Source organism: Pinus tabuliformis, chromosome 2_2 (assembly GCF_031772625.1).
Source record: "Pinus tabuliformis cultivar Carrire ecotype Pingquan chromosome 2_2, CPIR1, whole genome shotgun sequence".
Taxonomy (NCBI): domain Eukaryota; kingdom Viridiplantae; phylum Streptophyta; class Pinopsida; order Pinales; family Pinaceae; genus Pinus; species Pinus tabuliformis.
The window spans coordinates 569,224,789-569,247,141 of NC_142300.1; positions in this window are offsets into that span (position 1 = coordinate 569,224,789).

Genomic DNA, 22,353 nt, shown 5'->3' on the forward strand with positions numbered 1-22,353 from the left:
GGAATTCGACTGGTGATGAGTAAGAGGTTCCAAATCTCCAAGTGGAAGCAAGAACCTCCAAGTGGAATCAAGAACTGACAGAGGGGGAGGACACTAGTCAGATCTCAAGCTGACTCATCCTCTCTCCAAACATCTATATATGGATCTCTCCTCCATGAGATCTTGGGGGCTGGAATTTTGTTATTGCAAAGAATTGTTGTTGGTTTGAGATTGGAATCATTGGGTGCTTAATGCTTTGAAGGGGGTGAAGATAGGAATTCCATTTGCTGGGAAGGAGATGCTGGATTGGAGCCCTTTGGGTTGTATCTCTTCCTGAACCTTGTCATTCATCAATAAATCTATCTTGGTTTCTCCTATATACTGATGTATCTTTGATGTATGATTGCATTAGTGTGTTTGGTTTATTTCTAATCCTGAACTAGTTATGAATGTGAATATCTGTCTTTGTGTAGTGTTCTTCTCTTGTCGCAAGTAGCTGTTCTCTTGTGATCTTGCAGGAACCTATTGAAGCTGGGCTAGCGAGAAGGCAAGTAGCTGTTCTCTTGTGATCTCGTATGAACCCGTTGGAGCTGGACAAGCAAGAAGGCAAGTAGTTGTGAACTCCCAAAGAGAAGAGAGACCGGATCGAGGGACAAACGGAAGACACCGGTAAGTCCACTTATCTCTCTTCTTTCGCATTTCATAAAGGAAGAAACCAAAATAGCTGTCCTTGTTTGTTGCTAAGGCACTGTCACACCTTAGGTGGATAGGATCATCCTGCATAGGCATTTTTCCCCACAACAGCCGAGGCAATGCCTACATTAGATAATACTGGTGAAACAGCTACCCTCTTCTTTTTCAATCATGTAGTTGCCAGATTCGGCACACCACAGGCTATAGTCACAGATCATGGATTGCATTTTCGCAATCACATGATGGTTGAATTAGATGCCAAACTAGGGTTGTCTCACGATAGCTCTACTCCATATTATCCGCAAGCCAACGAATAAGTTGAAGCGATCAACAAGGTCCTGAAACGCATGCTACAAAGGATGATCGAAGTTCACAAAAGAAGATGGCACTTAATCCTGTACTCAGCTTTGTTGGCTTACCGAACATCGGTAAGGAATGCAACCAGGTTCACACCCTTCCAACTGGTTTATGGCCTGGAAGCAGTCTTACCAGTCCAGTGTGAAATCTCGTCTCTCAAACTCGCAATTGATCTCCTCCCCGGAACTTCAAAAGAAGAGGCTCGTTTCTTGGAATTAATCCAATTGGATGAAACCCATCATGACGCCGCTTTGTATAACGAAGCCCATAAGAAATGAGTCAAGGCGCAGTTCGACAAAAATGTCAAACCCCGTGTCTTCTCAGAAGGTGACTTGGTCTTGCTATACGACCAAGAATCCGATAAATTGGGAGCAGGTAAATTTAAGTCTTTATGGATGGGCCCCTATATTGTTAAGCGAGTATTAGCAAAAGGAGCCTACGAGTTAATGGATTATGACGGAATTCCACCGGCGCAACCTCGTAATGGGTTGTACCTCAAGTGTTACTATGCGTAATGGTAACCAGTATGCTTTTGTTATATTTTTGTTTTCGCTAAAGAGTTTGTTTTGGTCGAGTAATCCACTTTTACATTTATTGCAGTTGTCAAACCTATTGGAGCCATGTGTTGGATATGCCGACGGAGCGAGTCGTAGTTCGCGGAACCTGTCCTCCGCAGCCTAGGCCATTTTTGATCCAAGCGGTGAGTTAGTAAGTTTCAAAGGTGTATGTATTGGTCGATCAACGAATAACATCGTTGAGTATAGCGCGTTGATAGATCTTCTCTCTGATGCCATCACTCATGGTATATGCCGACTAATTGTCAGGCTAGACTCACAACTCGTAATACTACAACTCAATGGTATATAGTCCGTCCGAAACCCAGCTATTTATCGCATGTTCCTAAGGGTTAAGATTTTGGAAAGACAATTTGATATTATTCAATATCAACATATTTCCAGAAACTTAAACACATTAACCGACTCATTAGCAAACTATGTGTTAGATAGACATTTGCAACATTTATAAAAAGAAACACATCATCAATGTTTTGCATGTGGATCATGTAGCTCAACCAAAATAAAACTCCGAAAATCAAAAATATATATAGCTGTTTATGGTTTACACATAATGTTCTGTAAGCAAGACAAAATCGGTCAAGCGACCCAAAAACTCAAAATGCTAGGGGGCACCCTAGTCTAATGATGCTCGTGATAGCAAGTCACAGCCTGTGTGATCATGCGTAAGAGATGAGTCCATCGTCTGGGCACACCAGTAGTATGTCGCTGTAACCGCAAAGGTAGCTCGTCGGTCCTCACATCTGGAATACCGAGAGTGAGGCCCTCAACCTGCTCCTGCAAAGCTGTGAGAGTCTCGGCCACATCGAGGTCACGAAGAATAGCCCTTCCGACGGCCTCTCCTGCTGGGGCAACAGCTGGTACTCTCAGGCAAACTATTGGATGAACGGGACCAACATTTGCATGTACACATGAGTTTGATTAAAGTCTTGATAGAGTAAAGCACAAGGACATTATAAACAAAAAACGATAAACAACAATATGGTCAAAGATTTTACCAATGGTGCCCTACTGCTCGCCATCCAGCAGTACTAAATCTGGATCACCCCGGAAGTCCATGCCAGCGTATGGATACTCAGAATAAACCATCTCCTGACGATCAAACCACCTGAAGAAGGTCTCAGAAAATGAAATCTGAGACTGGCCAGCATGCCTAGACATATGGTCGACCCATCTCTGCATACGTGGTTCAGTAGGAGAAGGTAAATCGAGTGCAATGTACTGCGGCTGCATCAGTGGTATCTTCTCCAAGGCAAAGGTGGTCAAAATAGAACCATACCGAAAGTTCTTCAACCTCCCGTTCTTTATCTTGGTCAACTGTTCTTTCATCACAAGAAGTACTGCGTCGCACCAGTTGAACACCTTCGGTTGGAGGCATTCCAAGGCATGCTGCATATAAGATTGATTAGCTACATGAAGAGACGCACTACCGGCCATCCTACCAAAAGTAAACAGAATAGTCCTAAGGGACCTGTCAGTGACATCACGGATGATGATCTTGCCGTCTTTACTCGGCTGAGATCCTTCTCTGCAATACCAGCGGACATAATCTCTCACAGAATCGCCTCCTCGGGCCGAACCTGACAAAGAGATGGGGGCACCCCGCCTCGACAAGCTAGTCAAGAAATAGATGTCTACTGCAGTCAAGGGGATAGATTTGCCCCTAATCTGGAAAACCTGATTGGTAGGATCCCAAGAATCGAGCAAATACTGCAGTAAGTTGATCTGCTGTCTCATGCTAGAAATGCGGAAGAACTTCAGCAAGCCACAATTCCGCAGCGCGTTCACTGTAACTGGATCATGTAGGGCAAGCATGTCCTCTTCTTCATGCTCACGTTCTTGCCATGTAAGGGTCATTTTACTCCAAATATCTCTGAAAAACAAACAAGAGAGGAGTTAGATCCTGATTTTGGTAAGAAACAGGCAAAATTTCCATCAAAAAATTGTGCATCAAATTCCCTTTTTGCGCCCAACGCACCTACAGCAGTGTTCTAGGTGCGTTGAATGTCAGATAGCCTTTAGACAGACCAGCATTCAACGCAGGTTTCGATACACTGGGGGTGCGTTGATGGCAGAATGAGTTCCTTAAACCCCAGGGGCTCAGAAAAGCTAGGAATCAAGCTCAAAATGAAAAATGGAAACCATGAAATGAAAGAGCTCAGGTTTAGCTCCTACCTGGTCTAGACGGCGCCGAGAATCGTCCACAGAATCTCCTAAAATCAACTGATGAAAATCGAGGGGGAAAAGCACCTCCAAAGCTCCAACAAACCAAGTTCAAATGAAATGGTAAAATGAGAGGTAAAAAACAATTTTTAATTACTTTTACATAGTTCAAAGTAAAATATTATCTTTTTAAACTCGTTTTCAAGCAAATATTGTTCATTTCTGACTAGTTTGATGAAGCAGTTGAACATACAGTACGATCTTTGGAAGGACAAAGCTATTTATGGTAAAATCAAAACAAGACCATCTAATCGAGCAGTGTTACCGCAAGGTTCAAGCTCGTTAAAAAATAAACCCGCACCGAGCAAATGTTTCCACCTGCGTTTAAGCTCGTTTAAAAATGAACTATTCCCCGGTAAATAACCACCGTGAATGAAGTACTTCAGCCATTAAAGCCTTGGTCGTGTTTGCACCGTCACCTCCACTTTTTCATTGGCCGATCATTCACCTCCATTTGATTGTTTACCCATTTTGAGGAACAGCTGCGAAGAGTGATTTCACTAGCCATCCTCGTGACACTGCTATGATTGGAAAATTCCAAACCTTACCTGGAATCAACTGCTACCCATTTTATCACTCGTTCCTCAAAAGACGAGTCTCCTTTAAGCTCTTTTCAACTGACTCGTAAAATATGAAAAGATTGCCGAGCCATTGGCCTCTCTAGCTCGTTAAAGGGACAGGAAGTGCTATCCCTCCTCTAGATTTTAATCTTTTTGGACCTGAGGGATTATTACACAAAAAGATCGAGCGCTTGTTTTGTTCGGCTTGTTAAAGCCATCGAAAATTCATCCCTTCTGTATTGTTTTATACTTTTTCGGACTTAAGGGATTAGATGACGAAAAAGGAATTTTGGAGTTACCTTTACGTACCTTTTCAGACTCTCTAAAAATGAAAAGGACCGAGTTATCTTTGTCGTTAAACTCGTTAAAAAGATTAATAGCGACAAACTTGTCTTTAGACGAGAACGAGTTTCACTATCGCTAGGCTCGTTAAAACATAGCGATGGGTTTGCCGAAGGGAAAATTATAGAACAAGCATATGTTATCCTCCTCAAGCTTGATAAAAATAAAGAGGTACTGGTCAACAATGACTGGGGAAAAATTGGGAAGAAAACTCAAAGAATCTTTATTGGTAGCAAGTCGCTCTTGAACATGACACTTCCGCTCCGTGTCCAAGTCGGGTTGGGTTGTTTCATTCACCGGTCACATCGCCATGGTCACGCCATACCATCCACATTTGGGGTTAATGCTACCAATCCATCACATCAGTGTCGCCGATATGTTCAAGAGAAGTCATCCAGAGAAGTCACCTGTGTCCCACCCACTACCATACATTATACTCCATTCTTTCATGACCGCCACCCTGAACCATATATCATCAGATCGTTTTCACCTCCATCAAAATCATTTGCTCCGTTCCGTGTCATTGATGTGGGATTCATTAAGGCCCTCCTATGACGGATCACTTCTTGTCGACATCAGCTCATTATCCAAGAAGTTGGTCTAGGAACACCCCATTCAGTACTTTGAAGCTTGCATGCCTCAATGGCAAGTTTCTCACTTCCGGCGACAGGTTCACATCAATGACCTTCGACCAAAAGATTTTGCGTGGTGTTCGACGCCAAGTCCTTTATTCACACCACGTGAATTGTACTGCAGTACCTTGAGGATCATTATCATTATCGGTGATTCCTCTCGTGCTTGTTAACAGTTTACATCATTGACTGGTAATCAAGCGATGTCTTTCCATGTTCGACTTCAAAACATTTCTCACATGGATCGACTTGTACTTCGAGTGAAGATCGGACGAGATTGAAGACCCCGGATCTAGTTTCATCCATCCGGGCTGCGATATATATTCAGGTAAATAAAGACATTCAAATGTACAGCATTACAGCACAGATAGTCATCCTACCAAAAGGATGATGGCTCTATCAGAATCATCAGTCTACCATCAGACGATTGTCTGTCCTATGTACATGAAAATGAATTTATAAAGCTGAGCATGGGAATGCCCGCCTCAGCTAGATCATGAAAACAGTATGAAGATAATGTATTGTATTGTATCTTATTACAGGTCTCCTCCCAGCATTGAAAGAACTTCGGATCCTCATAATAAAGCATTTCACCCAATGAACGGCCTCATACTTTAGGGGGCAACTGTTATAGACATTTTTGTGCCTTGCAGCTCCAAGCATGAAATGTCCATAAACCAAGGGCTCCTAAGTCCCTAAAAGTGTTGTTCTAACCCCTAAAGGAACAAGGTCAACAAATTACAGCTTCTCCCAGAAGTTCTCCACCAGAAACTGCTCAGAATAAGTCAAAACAGGATCATTTCAGCTGCTCCACTAGCTAAGTGCGTTGCATAGCACCTAAATCCACTGGCTAGGTGCATTGCAACGCACCTAAATGCACTATGAGGGTGCGTTGAGCGGGAAATGACAAATGGCAGTGTCATTCCGCGAGGTGGAGAGACAATGGAAGCTTCCAGAATCTTCTCCTATGACACTTGCCTCACTGAATTCGACCAAGGATGAGTAAGAGGCCTTCAGTCTCCAAGTGGAAGCAAGAACTGACAGAGAGAAGCCACTAATCAAATCATAAGCTGACTCATCCTCCTTGCATACATCTATATATGGATCCCTCATCCCAGAGATCCAGAGGCTGGAATTTTGCACATTGTAAGGAATTGTTGTTGGTTTTGAGACACATATCAGAGGATTGGGTGATCTATGCTTTGTTGGAGGTGAAGAGGGGCTTCTTTGCTGGTAGGTTGATGCTGGGTCAGGAATCATCGGTTGTAACTCCTCCTGGATCTTCTTGTATATCAATAAAAACTATTTGAGTTTCTCCTCCATGCTTTTGTATCATTGATGCTTGTTACATTTGTATGGTTAACTTAAATCTGATCCTAAGTTATTTATGAATATAAATCCATATCTTTGTATATTTTTCTTCTTCTGTGATCTTACAGGTATGTGGTGAAGCTGGGCAAGTAAGGGAGCAGGTAGTTGGAAGCTGTTAAAGAGGAGAGAGATTGGATCAAAGGACTAGCGCAAGACACAGGTTGGTTCTTCCTATTCCTGCTCCACTAGCTAAGTGCGTTGCATAGCACCTAAATCCACTGGCTAGGTGCATTGCAACGCACCTAAATGCACTATGAGCGTGCGTTGAGCAGGAAATGACAAATGGCAGTGTCATTCCGCGAGGTGGAGAGATAATGGAAGCTTCCAGAATCTTCTCCTATGACACTTGCCTCACTGAATTCGACCAAGGATGAGTAAGAGGCCTTCAGTCTCCAAGTGGAAGCAAGAACTAACAGAGAGAAGCCACTAATCAAATCATAAGCTGACTCATCCTCCTTGCATACATCTATATATGGATCCCTCATCCCAGAGATCCAGAGGCTGGAATTTTGCACATTGTAAGGAATTGCTGTTGGTTTTGAGACACATATCAGAGGATTGGGTGATCTATGCTTTGTTGGAGGTGAAGAGGGGCTTCTTTGCTGGGAGGTTGATGCTAGGTTAGGAATCATCGGTTGTAACTCCTCTTGGATCTTCTTATATATCAATAAAAACTATTTGAGTTTCTCCTCCATGCTTTTGTATCATTGATGCTTGTTACATTTGTATGGTTAAGTTAAATCTGATCCTAAGTTATTTATGAATATAAATCCATATCTTTGTATAGTTTTCTTCTTCTGTGATCTTACAGGTACCTGGGGAAGCTGGGCAAGTAAGGGAGCAGGTAGCTGGAAGCTGTCAAAGAGGAGAGAGATTGGATCAAAGGACTAGCGCAAGACACAGGTTGGTTCTTCCTATTCCTCTTTATTTATAGTTCATAAAGGAGATACAAAAGTAGTTTTCTCTGTTTTTTTCTAAGGCAGCTGTCACACCTTAGTGGGATAGAGCAATTCTAAATAGAAACTTTTCCCGGTAACAGTAACTCCACCGAGTGTGAGGAATCCAGAGCCTACTGCAATTTGAGTACTCTAGCAAGGAAAACTAGTCTACAGAAGCTAGAGGTCTGCTACCTCCACCCACTAGCCAATGAGGGACTCCATAGGTAATACCCTCCACCCTTAGTTAGTTCAAGAACCCTATAGGTCTAAACCACCCCTAATTTACTCATAAAATAGATCTATTTAATAAATACAAGGGATCTGACAATTAGTACAAATTGGTATGTAAGCAGGGAAAGATGATCGAGTTTTTTTCACACTAAACTAAGCACACTTTCACCAAGGTTTACAGGCTAGATGGTAAACTACACCAAATAGGGATGGGCTATAATGATCTCTCCCTCTAAAAGATACGAAACAAAATACAACAGTAACGAACTGAAAGAGTGTGGGTGGATCATGAAGCCCTATTGTGGGAACCCAAAAGTTTATTATTTGGATTTATAATGATAAACTAAAACCATCAATTATCATAAATCTCGATTATGCACACTAGAATATAGATCCTTAGTGGGTTCAAAAGCAATGAGATGTTGAAATTATTGATAAATATTAAATTCATAATGGAAGACATAGTGACTAACCTTAATGAACTTCATTATCCTAGTATAGGTATCCTTGATGTTACATAGGTATACCCTACCTTCCTCATGGCATAAGGAACACAATCCAATAACTTGTGCATTTATCCTACTCCTAAAAGCATGCTCCTACTTCTACTTTCCAAACACCTTATTCCTCTCCTCTGTCTTCTATCTCACTCTATATTTCCTTCTCTATTTTTCTTACTTTTCTGTTCATATCATTCCTAGCTTGATTCACCTTCATTTTATAGTGTCAAAAATCTACCTGTGGTTAGTTAGATCCTAACCCCTCTGGGCCACCAAAAAGTGTCCTACCTATCTGTTGGTATCCAGATCTTTTTTGGTGATTGGCCCTATCATCCTTGATCATTATTATAGGCCAATAAACCTCATGCCATTTGACCTTCTTCACTACTTTCTTTCCATATATTAGCCTCTCTGACTTGTTTTAGAACCGACACAGTATGACTATGCATAAAAATCTTCTTAGCGCATATGCAAATTCTCTTGTGTGTATATGTGTGTGTGTGTTTACACATATATTTTACAATAACCATACAGTTGAACATGACCAGTAAAGGTTTACACCCTAGGTTGCTTACAATATTTACACTATTGCAAGGTGCAACGAAAGAATATAGTTATATTTATCACTTTCAAAATGTATACAATTTTTACACTATTATAAAATAACCAGGAAAGTATTTATAATGACCATATGAGTGCAAAGTACTAGGACAACAATTACACTATCTACATGAGTCTACAATGACTAGGAAAATGAACGCATTATCTACACCCTTACAAAATGACCAAGGTCATTACAAGTTCCATGTGAATATGCATCTTATCTATGAGTGATATATATTAAATTAATAGGGTAGGAAGAATCTGATGTTTTTGGATTTGTCACTTGAACCTTCATTTTGATTGAAAGAGATATAAAATAAGGCTTGAAAGCTCACCTGGTAGCTAGTTGTAGTTGCCTATATGAGCCCTATAAATGACCAACAATTTATTCTATGGGAAAGGTGCTCAACACATCAAGGATAATGAGGAAAAATAAACCCCTTTTCCTTTTAATGTTTAACCGAAATATTGAGGCATGTGATGTAGTTTGATTGGACATAAATATTTATAACAAAATCATGTTTCTTTATTATGCTAACATCATTCCCACATTTTCGACACGTGCACTAGTACCTTTGCACCACCTAGATTCCACCAATATTCCACCTATATGCTTATTATATTTCCTATTAGGCACCTGACCTATCGAATTGGTTGATGTGATGTCTTGTTATCCAACAAGCGTCCCACTAGTAATGTCACCTAAATGTTCTCAAGGGGTTGACATAGTTGATACAGAAACCCTAGAGGAAGGGGACCATGATGTAACTCTTTGAATGATGAGTGTCTTGATGGTAAACCACTTGGGCACAATTTCAAACACCCCCCACCATTAAACAATAGAAACTTTTGGGGTCCAAACATGGCTTTTCTAGTATCGACCTAATAATACCTCAATCATGCATTCCCAAAGTTGCATGGAAATTAAAATTAGGAAGTAGGGTGAAACATATGCCCTTTCAGATAAAAAATAATTATTTATTTAGATAAATAAAGAAACCAAAAATATCTAAAATTGATTTTTGTTACAAGAATTTCCTCATCTTCATTTACTCTTGTGGATTTTTTACCAACCATTTCTCATATTTGGCTTAGTCTATAGTCGAAATATATATTTATTCCTTATGAAATTATTTACAATATATTCTTAATCTCACATGCCTTAAAATCATTAGCACTCTGACCTCAATACACAACCTTATGCATGATACAATATGAGGGAATTTAGGGGTGTTACAAGGGAGTTCCTTTATGGTCAGGATAATTAGTCTTGTAGCCAAAGTACTTTAGTAGCATAATTTAGAAGAACTGATCCCGAAAAACATCAAAAATAATACTTAAGATAAGCAACCTAAAGTCAAGGTATGGGTCATTTTTTCTCCTTTTGCTTCATAATTTTACAAATGTATTTTATACTCAGGTTCCTTTAATTATGAGGCTACATAAAAACATTTTTCTTTAGTAACTTGCACTAGTCCTACTACATCAACTTCTCCAACACCTCTTTCTAAGGAATATCTTGAAGGTTATTTTCAATACACTCTATATGAAATTTCTAATTATGTTTTATTATTTGATATATAAGTCCATTAGAAAGCCATTGCAAACCGAAATCACAAGCTATGGAAGGAACATCACACTTTGCAAGAGGCTAGTAAGATAGTGGGTGAATCTATGAAGATGTAGAGTACCAACATTTAGTTTTTTGGTACTCAATTATCCCTCACTACTATTATTGTCAAGACTAGTCACAATCAAAAAAAAATCTAATATGATAGCATAGGATAGATCCAACGATAGATTCATGATATGGTTGATTGAAAACATGGTCCATTTTCATAGAAATTGCATAGATGAGAGTATGCATTGTGCTTTGTTTGGGGGGGGAGGAGTGTGGGGGGTGTTTTCTTCCCACTATATTTTCCCTCTCTTCCTCACTTTTTTCATAGTGTATCTTGCATAATTTATTTCATGAGTAGCTAGAATGGAAAAGGAAATAGGACTCATTTTCCATCATAATTCTATCTTTCCAATTCAGGTGTTGGATCCACATTTATAATGAGAATCAATGGTGGGGTTTAATCAATATAAGATAATTTATTACATGTTTAAATATGTATGAATAACAGCCAAACAATGTCACATATGGAACACAAGACATACATGAAAACATTTTTATGACAAATATTTGTAGGAAATAACCTATCGATATGAACATTGTCAGCATTAACCTATTGTAAAAAAAACTTGTAGGTAGCATCCCACTTATACAAACTTTGTACAAACTAACCTACTATTAAAAAAATTGTAGGCACCAACATAAAGGAAATAACAATCTCCCTTGCTACAATAATTGTAAGTGCTAAAATATAGGACACATCAATCTCCCATGCTCCAACATTTGTAGGAACTAACATACACAAGACACCAATCACCCATGTTAAAATATTAATATAGTACCAACCTATGGGAAATACTAATCCCCCCTACTACAATATTTGTAGGAACCAACACATAGGAGATACCAATCCCACTTGTTTCAAGATTTGTAGGCACCAACATAAAGGAGACACCAATCCCCCCTTGCTATAAGATTTGCAAGCAACAACCTATAGGAGTAACCAACCCCAAAGGAACAAGATTTGTAGGAACCAACCTACAAGAGAAACCAATCTCCTCTATTACAATATCTGTAGGAACCAAACCCCCCGAAACCATAGACCATTCCCCTTTCTATAATATTAGTAGGAATCAACCTACAGGAGACACTGAACCCATTTGCTACAATATTTATAGGAACCAACCCATAGGATACACCAATCCCATTTAATACAATATTTGTAGGAACCAACCTACAAGAGACACCAATCCTATTTTTTCACATGATCTGTAGGAACCAACTTACAAGAGACACTACTCGCCTTTTCTACAATATTTATAGGCACCAACTTATAGGAGACACTAACCCCTCTACCATAACTATAATTTGTGTGTACCAACATAATTTGTTGAGTCTTATTTTTATATCTACCTTTAGTAGGTATGTTAGATATTTTTTCCTTTGTTAGGCCTACTTGTTTCTTCTACCTTTAGTACGTCTATTAGCTACTTTTGTTTCACCAAGTCTACCTGCTTATTTTTCCTTCACTAGGTCTACTTACCTAAGACTTGTTGTTTTTTACCTCTTCCAATGAAAAAAATTGTACATCATGCCACATATCTAAGTTTTCAAAACTAATTCTATTTTTTTTAACTAAGGTACTTCTATATGTCTCTTCGTATCTATGAAATCTTCATGATATCAAAAGTCCCAGAAAAAGGGTTATAGAAAAGCTTCCAAAATGACTTGTTTGAAGGTGATTTTAGACCTATTCAATAACTTTGAATTCCATATGGAATATCTATGAAATTATAGGAAACCAAAGTATGAATATCTTACAATGGTGAATTGATATTTATTTTCTATCTCCATATTTCATATTCTGAAACATATTAGAAAAGATGTATATAGAAAATATGCCAAGCTAACTTCCTTGGAGCATATTTCATGGGAATTCATGAACCATAAATTCCTCAAAGCATATGTCCAAAATAATAGTGAAACAATTTATTAAATTTCTATAATAGGTACCTAGTGATGTCTCCTTTGTCTTGTCTAGATTTCATAGTGTGAGACATCACAAATAGAAACATATAGTGAAAATACCAAGTTAGCTTGTTTAAATCGTATTTTATGATTATTCGTGGACCCTATCTTCCTCATATCATATCTAAAAATTGAATCTAACAAAAATATGAAATGTCGACCACATGTATATCAGGATCTCCCCTATATCTCAACCAATTTTCTTGGTATAAAACATCTGATAATGAAAATTCTATATAAATGCCCTAGTTGATATTTTTGAAACATATCCTGGTAGCATTTACAAATCCTAACTTCCTCAAATAATATATAAAAAATTATAGTGAACTAAACTATGAAATTTCTTCCAAATATATATGAAGATATTCCCTATATCTAATCCAAGTTTCATCCTCTACAAAAACACTGAAATTTTTTTATAGAAAAATGCAAAGATGGCTTGTTCACGACATAAAGAAATTTTTTTCTCCACTTTTAAAACCCCAAGAGAATTCCCCAATTTTTGTTATGCACCTTCAGTCACTTGTTCCTTGGATGGTATTTCAATTCACTAACCTATCCTTTTTTTGTTGTGTTTCTATGTTCACTTATGGGACTAACTTGTAAAATTGGTTGGGATGACCTGTACTTTATAATTAGACTAACCTAAAATAATATTTCATATCTCCTAATTTATATGGAGTTATAGGTAGTGCATATATCATTAGAATGGTATCATAAGAAGATATTTAACCATATATATTAAGCTCCCATTTCAAGTTAGGTACTTAAGAGTATAAGTTCCTTCAAATATAGGGTATTCAAATTGTGTATCAAGAAGAAACTAAGTATTCGACAATATTTCCAACAATATTCATCTTACAATATCTATCTTCAACACCTGTAGTCTCTCCTTATATTTGACATCAATGAAAACAATATTTCCAACAATAACCCCCTTTTTCATTTATGGTGACCCTTAGACAATTCTACAACAATACTACAATACTCCCTAACCTTTGGTTGGACATCCATCTTTATATCCGATTAACTTTGACATTCTCAATATCCCCTTATATTTGACATATTGAAAACAAAACATTCAACAATCTCCCCCTTTTTCATTGATGGAAACAACAAACATTTTGAGCACCTTTACTTAGTTTCACCCCTAGTCTACAATTTCTCCTTTTCTGACATTAATGGAAAAGGGATTCTCATCATATCTACAACATACCATTTTCCTAAAACGTCCCCCTCATTGAAATCAATAATGAAAGGAGACTCCCCACGAGTTTCCATTATCCTTTACTTATGATTTGAGAGGGGTATCATAGTAATTCTTTCCTTTACCTCCATTTAGTACATATACATTACTTGAGGTCATGGTTTCTTTTTCAAACAATCCTTTTACACTCTTTTTTATTATTTCAGATCCTTTATAATTAAGTATGAGTTAATATCCTTTATCACAAATTTTAATTATACTTGGAATATTTTTTTATATCTTTAAAATGTAGGACTTTCTAATCTTTAGTCTTCTGTGATCAAGACTAGTTGTTCACTTTCCAGCTATCCTAACTTACGCATTATCTCTAAGGTAACACTACCTCCTTTTTCTTCTTTTAGAGAAATAAATTTTCTTTGATCTCCTATCATGTGTTTCAAACATCGACTATTAGTAATCCAATTACTTTATTTGAAGATATAGAAAAAGTATACATTTCTCCTGCTTTTCTTTTATCCATTTTCATACCTTTGTGCCTTGTTATCTATTCTTGGTAATATTTCTTCCTTGTATTGCTTAAGAAAAAAAATTATTATTCTTGTATAGTGCAATGCTTTGTGCCCATGATTATTGCACATTATAACATTCAATATGATCCAATAAGGGAGAAAATGAGTCATGTCTTCCAACACCACCTTCATTAACATTTTGAGCTTTTTTTCTCACAAAAATATTCTCTAAGGTATTATAATATCCTTTTTTTTATATTTATAGCATACTTACTTCTTACATAAGCCATACAACTTATTTTTCTATGCCGAAAATTATTAGAAGCAAAGAAATATCCAAAGAAGAGATTTTGATACCAAGATATTAAAAACCTTCTTGGGGGAGAAGCTCTTCTACATTCAATATTATTAATATTGTGAGAAAAAATAGGTCTTTGATGGTCTTCATTTCCTTTCTTGGTTCTTCTTTCATTACCGAAGGAGCTCTTGAGACATTAACATAGCTTTTGGGATTTCTTCATTTTCCTTTTGTAACGTCTTCGTGCGTGATTCTCCCTTGGAGGTATTATGATTTTCCTTGTAGGCAAGACCTATTTTGATGAAGGTAACCTCTGATAAATGAGAAAATCATCTAATATTTGTACACTATCTCTAAATTTCCAACCGTTATTCAATTGAGAATTTTATTTATCTAGTTCCTTTCTCAAGCAAATAACTTATACTTATAGCTTTCCATAATCTTCTTCATTTCCTTTCAACTAGGTTGTCACTGCTTATTTATAATGTTTTCATCTGCTAGTTGTGTCCTTAGGATGGAAGCTCTATTTTTTATTAATATCGTGATCCTTTTTCTTCTCATTTTTATGCAATATCTTCTTCTGGTTTTTTATCTCGCCTCTATGCCTATCTATTTATTCTATGGATCTAACAAGTTTTTAATCAAGATTTTCTTCCCCGCCAACATCATCATCCTCTAAATATGATTTCTCTTCTTGATAGTCTTCATCTCTTTGTTAGTAATATTTTCATCAATGGTTATGAAAAATAAATTCTTATTTTTCAATATTTGATGCATGTGCATCAATCACTTTTGAAAATATATTATCTTCTTTGGAATACATGCCTTTCCTCTTGGATTAATTTCCTCTTTTATCTCTCTAAGACTTTCTTTTATTTCCATTCTCTACTTCATCGTCACTATTCTCACATTTTTCATATGGAAATTTAGTAGAAAAATGTTATATTATATCACAATTAAAACATTTGAATGATATTTCACCTTTTCATTTGCGAGATCCATGCAATTAATCAATGAGATAACAATTGAATTTAAGTTCTATCTTTTTTGAAACTTTGAAAGTTGCTTCCTTCATAGTTGAGTTTCTTTTTTTGATCCTCATTTCATATTTAAGGAGAATTCCATGTAGATCATCCATCTTCCTGTTTTTTAGATCCCTCAATTATTCAATAAATGATACCCTTCGATCAAATATTAAAGAGATAAATCTCATCACCTCCCATAAAATAATTGATTCCTTAATTTCTTCTAAAAGTCCTCTAATAGGATTGACAACTTCATCCACATGAAGGAAGTAGGATGTTATGCAACCATCTCACAAAATAGAATTAAAGACAGATCAATGAGTTAAAATTATCCTCTTCGAGGGGGAAGCCTCCTTTACATTACATAAATGAAAAATTCTTGGATGATACAAATGACAATGCCTCCTTTATATATAGGAGTCTAAGGGGTAACAATATAATCATAGCCTACATAAAAATAATAATGCAAGGCCACAACAATCAGAATAGTGGACTTCTATGGGGCACAACAATAACAATATGTGGGCTACATGGGAATAAAAATAATAATAAGGGGGCTATGCTAGTATGATAGGGACCTAACATTTCCCTCTCCTTCAAAAAAGTGTTGTCCTCAATGCTTGAATAGTTATGGATGCTTTTGTATAAAATTATCATCCTCCCATGTGGAATCTTCAGCGGCTAAGTTCTTCCACTTAATGAGATAATCTGACATTAATCGATTCCATAGTTTTCGGGTTCTTGTTTTCGTGATTGCTTTAGACTCAAATATGATTTTTCCTTCTTCGTCAAGTTCTAGAAACACAATTTGAACTCGAAGCTTGTCACCAATAACCTTCTTTAAGCATAAAACATGGAAAATTGGGTGTACATGGGAAGATGTATGCAGCTCGAATTTTTATGTCATAGTAGCAATCCTTTGCAACACCTTGTAAGGAGAGTAGTACTTGGGTGATAATTTATTATACTTCTGAGCTTATTTCAGGGACATTTATTTGTATGGTTGTAACTGTAAAAACACCCAGTCGCCTACCTCAAAAATTCTTTCACTGTGATGCTGGTCTTCCTGTTGTTTGATTTGATTCTGTGCCAAAGTGAGGTTGTCCTTTAAGAGTTGGAGAAATTGTTATTGATGCTCGATGTGATCTTCCACTACTTGAACCTTAGAATTTTCTCTTAAATATGATGTGATGGATGGTGGATGATATCCATAAAGTACCATAAATGGGTTCTTTTTTGTTGCAGTATGGAAGGAAGTGTGATACCACCATTCAACTAGAGGTAACAACTTGACCCATTGTGCTTGGTTATTAGATACAAAGGAAAGAAGACATCCTTCCAAATATTTTTTCACTATCTTAGTTTTCCCATCAGAATGAGGATGATAAGATGACCTATGAGCTAATTGAGTACCAAGGCAAGAAAATATTATATCCAAAAATTTCGAGTGAAAATGTGATCTCTGTCACTTACAATAATCTTTGGGTTTCCATGAAGCTTTTGAAATTTTCAATAAATGCAGTAGCAACTATATTGGCTTTAAAAGCACAAGATAATGCACAAAAGTGTGCATACTTGGTATTTCTATCAACTACCACCATGATGACACTCTTTCCTTCAAATTTGGGTAAGCCTATGATAAAATCCATTGAGACATCCTCCCAATGTTGAGATGGAATGGCTAAATGTTGTAATATACCCAGGATCTTAACTGTCTCAACTTTGTTTTTTTGGAAAACCAAACTTTCTACCACAAACTTTTGAATATCAGATTTAAGGCCATTCCAACAAAATTCTTTTTGGGCCTCTTGGTCAATTTTTTAAAATCCTGAGTTCCCTCGTAAGGGAGAGGTGTATGATTCCAAAAGAATTTTTTGTTTGAATTGGGAATTTTTACAAAGATATAAGTGATCTTTGTACCATAATGAATACCTTTTCCAACTAAATATATCAAATGTATTGGGTTCTTGCTGAAACTTTTGAATGAGTGTCCAGACCTCTTAATCAGTATTCCATTCATCCCTTGCTTTTGTTATCCAATCAGGTTGGATAATAGAAATGGCACAAGGAAATGCTTCCACATCCTCATCTTTTCTTGAGAGTGCATATGCAACAACATTTTTCTTCCCTTTTTTGTAGATGATTTCAAAGTCATAACCCAACATCTTTGTGACCCATTTTTACTACTCTTCTAAAGATAATATTTGTTCCAAAAGGTATTTAAGACTACCATGATCTGTTTTTACCTTGAAGTGTCGTCCCATTAGGTCAGGTCTCCATTGCTTTAGTGCATGTAGTATTTCAAACATTTCCCTATCATAAATAGGTGTGTGTAAATACTTTCCTTTTATTTGATGACTTTCATATGAAATGGGTCTTCCTTCTTTCATTAAAACAATACCAATTCCATTTTCTGAGCCATCACATTCCACAATAAATGTTTTTGTGAATTCGAGTGTAGCTAAGACTGGTGCCTAGCACATTTCCTCTTTAATGTTTTCAAAGGCCTTTTTTGCTTCTAGAGTCCAAGAAAACGCATCTTTTTTCAATAATGATGTCAGAGGCTCCACTATTCTCCCATAATTCTTCACAAACTTGCGATAATACCCTGTCAACTTGAGAAATCCTTGAAGATGTTTTATGGTTGTGGGGATTTTCCATTCCTTAATGGCTTTAATTTTGTTAGAGTCTACCTTAACACCCTCATCAGATATAATATGACCCAAATATTCAACCTCCTGTACTCCAAAGAAACATTTGGAGGTTTTTGCATATAATTGTTTCTCCCCCAATAGTTTGAGCACCCTCTCAACATGATCCTTCCAAGACTTGTTGTATATTAGTATATCATCAAAAATTACTAACACAAATTTTCAAAGGAAGGGTTTGAAAATGGAATTCATCAAACCTTGAAATGTGGAAAGTGCATTAGTAAGGCCAAAGGACATCACCAAAAATTCATAATGACCCTCATAAGTTCTGAATTTTTTTCTTGGAATGTATTCATTCATCATTCTAATTTTATGATACGTTGAATGAATATCCTACTTTATGAAGTCAACTGCTCCTTGTAGTTCATCCAACAATTCATCAATGAAATGAATGGGAAATTTACCTTCAATAGTGAGCTTTTTGAGCTCCCTATAATCTGGACACATGCACCATCATTCATCCTTCTTGTGAATCAATACTATTGGAGAAGAGAAAGAAATTTGACTACGTTGAATTATACCGACCTCTAGAATTTCTGCAACCATACATTCAATTTCACTCTTTTGGGAATAGGGATATCTGTAAGGCTTGATGTTGGGAGGAACACTTCCTAGAATCAAATGAATAACATGATCATGATCACGAATAGGTGGGAGTCCTTTGGGAGTCTCAAATACATTGGAATGATTGTCCAAGGATTTTTGGAGATCTAGAGAAATAGATGATTTCGATGTTTGAACCTCTACTAAGCATAATTGTGCAGTTACACCTCATTTTTCTTTCTTAAGAAGCTTTTTCATGCCATTAGAGTTGATTATCTTTCCTGGTTTCCCTGTGATACCCCTTAATTCAAATTCCCTTCCTTCCCAGAATAATTTCAAGAGAAGTTCTTGAAAATTAAAAGCTATCATCCCCAAAGATTGTAACCATTGGACTCTTAGTACAACATTAGCACCACTCATTAGAATGTAAATCATTGGACTATTCAATAAATATTCCCCCATGGATAGCTTTATATTATGGCACTTTCCAAAGAAATTTATAGTTCCTTCATTTGCAACCATCACTTGGCACTATCGTGCTGGATATAGGAAGAAAATCAATTCCTGGCTATCTTACAATGAATAAAATTATGGGTACTACCCGAATAAATCAACACTATTACCTTTTTCTTGTTGATATGTCCCTATATCTTGAGAGTTTGAGGAGTGATAATTCCTTTCAATACATTACAAGATATGGTCAGATTAATTTCTTCTTTCTCTAGGGTTTGTTCCTAGTGTATATCCTCTTCTTTTGACGTTTCTTGATAATTTTCTTCCTCCTCTTCACAATCTATGTAAAATAATTTCTTCTTAGCACACTTATGACCTTTAGTGTATTTTCTATCACAACTATAACAAATCCCTTTTTCCATTTTCTCCTCCAATTGTTCTGGTGTCAACCTTGTAGGCTGTATAAGTCTATGAGTAACAAAACTTCCATCTTTATAGCTATGAGTGGTAGACTTACTTGTTGCCATAATTTTGCTATCAAATTTTCTTGCCACCTTGAATAGATTCTCCATTGAATCAGGTTCTCAAAGGTGAACCTCATTTTGGATGTTATCCTTTAATGTCCTTATGAAGACATCAATCCTATGCTCCTCTGGAATATCATTTACCTTGATATTCAATTTTTGGAAGTCCTCACTGTGCTCCACTATTGAATCCTTTTGTTTGAGATTTATCAATTGGCTAAAGAAGGTGTTTCTCTCTGTATCATCATAATGTGCTACCATTTCCTGCATAATCATTTACCAAGTGATAAGTGGTTTATGAGAAAAAAATCATGTTGATAGCATAAAAATTGACTGGATTCTAAATATGAATATGCAATGCGTACCTTTTGTGTGTGTTTCACATTATGGAGATCAAAATATTGTTCCATTTGTAGTATCCATGTTACCATATCCTTGTCATCAAACTTCATCATATCGATCTTTGGAATATGGTGGGTCTTCAATCTAAAGTTAGATTCTATGAAATAATTATTAACATTCCTTTTGTTTGCATCATGAGTTTTATCTAACAACTTTTCTCCATTAGGAAGCATTTTTTGTAGCAACTTTGTCAAACATTCCTTCAAACCTTCCATGTATTTTTTTAAATCATTCTCCAAATCTTCCATGTTGCCTTTCATTTTTGCTTCTATGCCATCCTTCAAACCTTCCATGACCAATTTTAAACCATTCTTCAAACCATCCATCTTAGCTTCCATTTCATTTAATTATTGTAGCAACTTTGTCAAAAATTCCTTCAAACCTTCCATGTCTTCTTTTAAATCATTCCTCAAATCTTCCATGTTGCCTTTCATTTTTTCTTCTATGCCATCGTTCAAAAATTCCATGGATGATTTTAAACCATTCTTCAAACCATCCATCCTAGCTTTCATTTAATTTTTGGTTACTCTTTGCAAGAGTGAAATTTGTTGCACATGGTCTCGTAATTTTGATATATCTTGTTGCATTTCTCCCTCTTCTTCATGTGTCATAGTAGAACTTTCTGGTTTCTTACTAGGTGTTTCTATTTTCTTTCTTTGGTCATTTTGGAATCAAACAACAATAGTTATTCTTCACCATGCCCCTTGAATCACTTTAAACTGATTTTTTAAACAAAACTTATGCCAATTTTAAAAAGAATACACACATTTTCTTGCTTTGTAGGAGTTCAATATTGAATATGTTGTATCTCTATAAATTAGGGTATTCAAGGTCTAATTTTTTGTCATATGGTAGCTCTCTTAGGCTTCTTTCCAACCCCATAAGTTTTATCTAAATTGGATTCTCCAATGAAGAGTTATGACCTACCTCCTACGATGGCCTGATTATAAACTAGTTCAGTAGAGAAAACTTGTATGAACTGCCACATGTCTCTGTTTCAACCTTCGGCCTTAAAAAAACTACACAAGAAACTAGACTCTGTGAAAGTTCCATCAATTTGTAAAAAAATCAATTCCAATTCTTGGAGATAAATTTATGATTATTTTCCCTCGGCCACATGATTGAGATTGAATTATGTATCTTGCAAAAACCCTAACTTCCTCAAATCATATCTCTGAAAATATAGTGAACCAAGATCTAAAATTTTTACTCGATGTTCACCATGATTTTAGATCCACGTGGAACAAATTTCAGATTCTGAAGCTTCATATAAAAAATGTTATAATGAAAACACCAAAATTACCTTTTTGAAGCAGTGAAACCCTAAAATCCAAAGCTCTGATACCAACTGTTATGAAACCAACTCACAAAATAGAATAAAATATAGACCAATGACTTAAAAATTATCCTCTTTGAGTGGGAAACCTCCTTTACATTACATAAAAGAACAATTATTGGATGTTACAAATGAAAATACCTCCTTTGTATATATAGGAGTCTAAGTGGTCACAATATAATCAAAGCCTACATAACAATAATAATGTAAGGGCTTAACAATAACAATAATGGGCTTCTGTGGGGCATAACAATAACAATATGGGGGTGACATGGGAACATCAATAACAATAACGGGGATACACTAGTATTATAGGGGCCTAACATAGGATGGAGTTTTTTCTTCATCATTCATATTCAAGATTTGTGATTGTGTTCGATTAGTTTTAACCTTTTCCATCTTCACCTTGTCATATCCATCATAATTGTTTTGAATACTTTCCCAAATGTCTTTTATAGATTCAAAATGTATTACTTTGACAAACTATGGTTCTAATATGCCATACAAGATGGAATTCATGGATTCTTCATTATTTACACAATCTTTCATACCATTATGATCAGATGGAGGAGTTGTTGGAGCCTTATAACCATGCACTAAATGTTGCCAAATTTCAAAACCAAGACACATTAGATAAGTCCTCGTCCTTGCCCTCTACAAGGGATAATTTGTTCAATTGAATAATGGAACTCTAC